The 7,629-nt window shown below is 42.1% G+C and overlaps 1 long non-coding RNA gene across 2 annotated transcripts; it reads left to right on the forward strand.

The window, feature by feature from the left end:
• The first annotated feature begins 6,689 nt into the window (after positions 1 to 6,689).
• On the forward strand, positions 6,690 to 7,422 carry LOC148100827 (uncharacterized). 2 transcript variants are annotated; one of them, XR_015719688.1, is made up of 2 exons: positions 6,690 to 6,739; positions 6,924 to 7,422. It is a non-coding gene; the product is annotated as an uncharacterized LOC148100827 (long non-coding RNA). The 2 variants fall into 2 exon arrangements; XR_015719687.1 differs by having other exon boundaries at positions 6,698 to 6,788.
• Positions 7,423 to 7,629: the final 207 nt, after the last annotated feature.

Genomic DNA, 7,629 nt, shown 5'->3' on the forward strand with positions numbered 1-7,629 from the left:
CCGCTGCCCCTAGTTAAAATATTATACTCATATTTCTAGGAATACAGGACTATTGCAGTTCTTAAAGCATAGACAGACAAAATGAGAGCATTTTGCTTATTTTTTTTAAAGGAAGATGGACATTAACATAGATATTTAGCCATAACACTACAATATATTCCCCACAAATCAAAGTCCAACATTTTCTTTATTTAGTTTTAACAGGAAACAAAAATCAGGAGTAAAAATAATAATCTATTGCTCCTAAAACAGTAACAGTTATAATATTCATCTAGCATTGCATATAGTATTTTTACAACTGCAAGCACTGCTGGAAATGTTGCCTCACACACTCAGTTAGGTATGCTTATGTCCACATCACTATCCAGCAACATTTGTCACCAACAAATGGACACAGCTGGAAGGAAGACAGAAACAGCTGCTAACATTTTTCCACCCTTTTTTCCTAGAATTCTATGATTTCTTCCAAAATCATGCTCACATTCCCACTGCTACCTGGTTTTGTAATTATATGCTTTGTTCAATTGTCACCATGTAATGTATTGTGATAAAGTCAGGCACAGGCTGTTTGCAGAAGTGGTTAAAGGATAGGTTAACAAATCGTTAGAAGTACTGAACAAAGTGATGGTAATTTATATGAGAATACTGTTACAGATATATGCTGATTAATGATTAATAGATTATCTGCCATTACTACCTCCTGCCATGCAGATGAAAAATAATAACTGTCTTTTTTGTACCTGTTTTTCATTTACAGCACAGAGGCATATCTGACTGGAAGAACGCTGTGTACAGTGGTTGTGTGACTGGAGAGGCTATTGGCTTTTGCGATATGTAACTTACTTTATTAACTTACAGCAACTTTATGCATTTTGTCCATGTGTTTATTTTTCTGTTTTGCAGCTGGTATGAAGGCTGGTGTTTATTCTCTGCTGCAATTAAACATGACTTGCGGTTCAATTCAATTCAATTCAATTTTATTTATATAGCGCCAAATCACAACAAAAGTCGCCTCAAGGCGCTTCATAGATACAGAGAAAAACCCAACAATCATATGACCCCCTATGAGCAAGCACTTTGGCAACAGTGGGAAGGAAAAACTCCCTTTTAACAGGAAGAAACCTCCGGCAGAACCAGGCTCAGGGAGGGGCGGCCATCTGCTGCGACCGGTTGGGGTGAGAGAAAGAAGACAGGATAAAGACATGCTGTGGAAGAGAGACAGAGGTTAATGGTGAAGCTCTATGGAGTGGCTCGATGGACAAAAACATAAATATTACACATGTGGCCCAGAGAAAGAAGACTCGCGTTGTGAGTTTGCTAACCCTGATGTTTCCCTGCACCTCAAGGATTGCTGTTAAAGCAGAATTGAAGTGTACTGTTCAAACACAGGGATTTTAAGTGGCACCACAGTGGGTTAAAACAGACAAACAAACATAAAAAAAGACATGTCGGTTTTTCCTTTCATATTGTGGACAGTTTGAGCAAGGAATGCCAATCTCTCATGGTGAATCTTCAAAGACAGAGCAGAGTGGGTCTGCTTCAGTGGTGCACTGATCAGGTGATGAAAGCTGAACTTGTGTGAATTTCACTCTGGGTCTGTAAAAACTCAGATGAGCAATGTTCTGCCTGTAAAACATTGGTTTGATGTGTAAGTAACTAATCCACACCAGGAATATTTATAAGAAAAGCTTTTTTTTAAAAAAAATTGTGGATTTACTACTTTTCCTTGATTATTAAAGGACTACAACACCCAAACTAGTCATTGCTTTAATTTTTTCTTTTTTTTATTATAGCGAAAGTGGTCTTCAGGAAAAATTCTCCAGGCTTCTTGAAGGACATTCAATTCAATTCAATTCAATTCAATTCAATTTTATTTTTATTGCACCAAATCACAACAACAGTCGCCTCACAGCGTTTTATATTGTACAGTAGATCATACAATAATAGATACAGAGAAAAACCCAACAATCATATGACCTCCTATGAGCAAGCACTTTGGCGACAGTGGGAAGGAAAAACTCCCTTTTAACAGGAAGAAACCTCCGGCAGAACCAGGCTCAGGGAGGGGCGGTCATCTGCTGCGACCGGTTGGGGTGAGAAGGAAGACAGGATAAAGACATGCATTCAAAGCTCTTCTTTGGATGTTGGCTGCCTTTCCTTCCCTTCTCTGTCAAGATGATCCCACTATTCACTAATGTTGAGGTCCAGGGTTTGGGGAGGCCAATACACAACTGATAGCGTTCCATAATGTGTTTTTCTATTTGAAGATGGTGGTGTTGTAAATGCTATTGTATAATTATGTTAGCACAATGGTGATAGGAAGGCCCCAACCCCGCCTTCCTAATGTGGGAGCCAACCAATAGGACCACTCCCTCCATGTCTGCGACCAGTGAGACCACAATCATCACCATCTAACAAGGTACCAGTGATATGAGACACATATGTTGCTTTCTACTTGTATGCACAATCATACTGGGTCACAGGTTGAATAGATATCCACAGGTGGTATAGGGGAAGTGTGGTAAACAGGTCCCTGGTGGCAGGAAACTAAGTCCGTGGGTCAGAGGGGGCCAGCCGAGATTCAGTCTCTGAGCATGTTACATGTAGGATTAGGGATGGGTATTGATAAGATTTTCACGATTCCGATTCCATTTTCGATTCTGTTTAACAATTCGATTCTTTATCGATTCTCTTATCGATTCTTCTTTTTTTTTTAAAAAAGGAGAACACTAAGGTCGATTAGCTTAGAACTTTGTTTTATATCTTCTCTTTGAACAAGATAGAAATTTAGGAGTAACATGGCCTTACAAACCCAGCAGTGTGATCTTAAGAGATCCACAACCTACGACTCTTCAATGGGGTGTCACAGGGTCCCCGGGGAAAATAATTGTAAATGTAAAATAATAAAATAAATATTCTTCTGTAGCAATTACACAAGAATATCCAGTAATGTCCCTGCCTACAATTAAACACATTCACTTACCGAAAATCGGGGGCATCTGCTGTGGAAGCCTTTTACCACAAACTTAGTCACTGCTCGGTAGGGATGGGTATCGTTTAGGTTTTATCCGATACCAGTACCAAACCGGTACTTTTGAAACGGTGCCGGTGCTTAAACGGCGCTCGAACCGGTGCTCGAACCGGTGCTCGAACCGGTGCTTAAAGAATGGAGAACACAAAATTGGTCCAAAAACCTCTCATGTTCAGCTGTTTTTTTGTAAAAAGATAACAATGTTAGCCTTTTCTGCAGCTATAGGGCATATATGGTATCACTCTTGGCTGGAAGCAGTGCTTAATCAATGGAAAAAACACAAACTTTGTCCAAAAACCTCTCATGTTTAGCTGTTTTCCACCTTTTCTTTGGTCATTTTAGCCTTTTTGGCCAGGGTGAAGGGAGTATCTGCCATCAAACAAGAAGACAGCCGCATGTAACTACGACGGTGTTTGCTAGTTCACCTTACATGCATTAATGTAATAACGTGGTTAGCCTACTCAACGTAAATTACACACGAACAACATTAAGCTACTCGCGCAGAGAAGAACGGCTGCTGCTGCCATCATCATCCGTCATCACTTCTGCTACACTGGCAGGGCTAGGAGCCAGGACTCTCCTCTTTGGGTTTTTGGGGGATGTTGCTAACTCCGGGTCCGATAACAGGCACCACACCCGCAGTAGATGTGCTCGGAGTGAGGTCTCGCAGCAAGCTATCAAATACGGCGCATTTCTCGGCTTTAAAAAAAACGCTATGCAGTAGCAGTATCACAGTATCAGCTTAAAGCACTTGTTGCAGGCTGCTGAGTTTGTATCTTTTGCTCTGAAGTACAGCCAGACTTTGACCGCTTCGCCTTGGGCATTTTTAATCTGTAGCTCTGCTCTAAAAGAACATACGTACCTGGACCCGCCTACTATCCTCGGAAACGTAAAATGATTGGCTAGAATCTAAAGTGTATCACAGCTCAGGAAATAAAGCAGCGAAATAAAGCAGCGAAATGTGCGCTGCTTTTCGGTCTGGTTACTACCGTTTATGTCAGAACCGGTCCCATCATGGCACCAGATACCGGTACCCATCCCTGCTGCTCAGTGACATTGGTCTATCCTGGCCTGAAAGGAGACGCTGACGGTAGACTGCAGCGACAACTGCCAGCATCTGAGCCAGCCAGACTCTGTCTGTCTCTCTCATCATGGTCACCTAAATGCACAGTAATGGCAGGTTTTGTAATAAGGCAGATCGCGCTAACATAATATGCACTGTTAGTTGATTATTTACCTGCCGCATTAACGGGAGAGGACGTGCAAATGTTACCACTGCTGCTGGGTTAAGATTCACGAGTCCGGAGCGGAATTAAAAACACGACATTCATTTAAGGTTGTCACGTGTTTTGTGAGCAAATGCTTTTGCAGATTCGTAGTGTTTCCTCCCTTAAATGAAATATCTACTTTGCAAGTATTGCAAGTTGCCATGTTGTCTTCCGTTCTCGTAAAGTATAATTAAACTTTTTAGTGTTTGAGGCGCCTAGGCGCCGTGTTTCCTGCCAGGTAAATGACGCTCCGCAACGTGGTGACGTCATTCGGGGCGACTGGAATCGATAAGGGAATCATTTGCAAAAATGGCAAACAATTCCAAGGAATTGAAACAGTGGGAAACGGTTCTCAAAGAGAAACGGTTTTCGATACCCATCCCTAATTACGTTAGCACAATGGTGATAGGAAGGCCCCAACCCCGCCTTCCTAATGTGGGAGCCAACCAATAGGACCACTCCCTCCATGTCTGCGACCAGTGAGTTGGGTTCTGTGTTCCCTCTGTTTAGTTTCTGCCCATGTGTTCCTTCTGTTCTCTGTCTGTTACTGTGTCTCTGAGTCCAGTCTGTGCATTTCCTGTTTTATTTTGAAGGTCTGTGTCTTATGTCAGTGTGTTCAGCTTTGTGCTCTCCCTGTCTCGTCTGTGTGATCAGTGTCAGCCGTGTCTCCCAGCTGTTTCCTTTCAGTCCTGTTCACCTCTTGTATTTAGTGTCTGAGTCTTCCCCTGCTCGTCGTTCTTCATTCTACTCTGTTTGTTCTGTTTGTCCATTTTCCTGTCTGTTGCTTTCCCAGTTTAGTTAGTTTTCTGTTCAATCGGCAAACTCCCAATAAAGACAGGTGTTTTGACTTCACGTTTGCCTCTGTGAGTCCTGCTCTTGGGTTCCTGCCTGCCTTCACACAGCCATGGCATTTTCTTCTTTTTTTTCTGTTATTTATCTTCCTTCGTTGAGTCTCTGTTTCCTCCTTTTCTGCTTTGCAGTTTTTCACTTTTTCCTTTTTATTTGTTTCCTGTGTTTGTTCCTGCTGCTTTTATTGGATGCAAGCTCCTCTGCAGAAAGAAACACAATGTAGGACACATGTAGCTTTGGAAGATGGGTGCAACACTGACTGTCCAGCTCAGCTCAAAATTCAGTGTTTAGACATTTTTCTAGCTCTCCCATCTTCTTCTTCTTCATCCTCCTCCTCCCTTGGTCTCCTCCTCGAACTGCCTGGTACTGGGTTTGGGGGCAATAGCACAGGAGCATCCTGGCCATTGTCTCCATCGTCATCACTGTCATCTGTGTCACTATCAGGAGCACTTTCAGTGTCGCTCTCAGATCCCTCATCTTCCCACCACCACCCCATTTCGTCAATAATTGGATCTTCTTCTGCTCCATTATTGTACAAGGGTCGTTCTATTTCTAGAGGTGGATTTCTTTCTCTGTAATCTCCTGCTCCCATCTCTGCTCCATTAATGAAAAGTGGTCGTTCTATCTGTTGGGGTGGATTTCTTTCTATGTTATCTCCTACTGCCATCTCTGCTCCATTAATGACCAAGGGTCGTTCTATTTGTTGGGGTAGATTTCTTTCAATGCGATCGCCTACTCCCATTTCTGCTCTATAATTTTCCCAGGGTCCTGCTATTTCCTGGGGAGGATTTATTTCGATGCCTCCTACCGGAACATCAACTGCCTCCTCTTGTTGTGGCAGTTGATTATCAACTAAACCACGCAACTGATCGATTTCAATCCAGGGGAACATCATGTGAACTGCTATAAGATTTTCCTGTTGCAGCAGTGCCAAAACTGCTAGCCCTACACCAACATGATTTTGTTCACCATCGTCATGGTTTTGTTCACCATCGTCATGGTTTTGTGAGCCGTCTCCTCTATCCATTTTTTGAAAACGGTCTTAATAGACTGGAGGAAACTGGTCGGTACAGCTGTCAAACTTTAGCTGATTGTTATAGAACTTTTAAAATGTCCTTGAAAAAGAGTTTAAATCGCTTTTGCAAACTGTTTAAAAACACGGAGCAAATGTGAACTAATCGCAACTGATTGCTGTGAGGAACACTGCGAACTAACGGCTATTTGAGGATTTTCAGAGATCAAAGTCAAGAGTTTGATTGGTTGTGCTTTGATCTGACTTTTGTGACGTCATCGAATTTGGTTCATTCTGATGACGTCAACGTTCTGCTGATGAAAAAAATTCTGCCTGAATTAAAATAAATTAATTTAAATAAATGATGAAGAGATGAACGTCATCGATTTCCTTTGACGCTTTGTGTTCCTACTCTTGTGACCTGTGATAGTATTTCTTTTGATGTATTTGTATTCTATTGCATTCGCAGAGTCTGGCCCAATAGGAGCGCTGAATCCCACTTTAGACTACCAATCGTCAGTCGACGGAAGTTGCGTCACCACAACAACAACAACACGTACCGGGACAGCGAAGCAGCCGGTAAGTCCGCTTTTTTTTCATGGAAACTTGCATTTCTTTTATGTTTACGGTAAGTTATAGACTCTAAGACACTCCTGGACTTAGCTGAAATTACACGAGGCTGAATAGTTCATTCAACTCTTTACTTTAGGGTAAATGTTAGCTGCGCGCTAGCCAGCATCTAATGCATTACGCCCATTTCTAGTCTTTTCAAGTGGCTACACCTGATGATGGCGACACTAGCAATTCGTGTTATAAATCCAGATGCCCCTGCACATCGTCAGCAGGCCGGGTGAGAAGTATGGTCTTCACCAAACCTCCACAGGAGCAGCTCAGCCGAGTCGCTGCCTTCACAGACGGTACCTACGCGCCTTCACGTCTGCAGTGCCCGGTGGTGCTTTCCGTGGCTCGTTACAAACGATGTGACATATATGAAGTCGTAAGTGTTTGTGTATTTAATATCGTACTAGGCAGATTTACTGCACTACCATTTACTACACATTTACCTGTGTATGGCTATTGTCAGTACATGTTGCTCATTGTAAACTTTCTTTAAGTGTGTAACATTCACAATGATACTGTTGATGGTAACGTGTATGATTCCAGCGTACCTGACAGGCACTATTGACTTTTTGTACACAGTTGATTATGTAAAGCCCCTCGCATTGGATTCATAATCAAGTTCACTGACTGACTACACTGCAGTGCTGTTTTCCTGTATTCCTGTTTCATCCACTTTAATAAAGTGTCCTGTGTTATAGTAACAGTGAGTTGTGGATTCACTTAATGAATGCCTAAGTTGGGCTTTAATCTGCCTTAGACTTACTGATCTTCTTTGAATCAGCACCACAATAATCGTAAGGGCACTGACAAAACATACAAGTATAAATAAATAAAATCTATAGAAAGAG

This window comes from Neolamprologus brichardi, chromosome 10 (genome assembly GCF_056152115.1).
Source record: "Neolamprologus brichardi isolate AB-2024 chromosome 10, ASM5615211v1, whole genome shotgun sequence".
NCBI lineage: Eukaryota > Metazoa > Chordata > Actinopteri > Cichliformes > Cichlidae > Neolamprologus > Neolamprologus brichardi.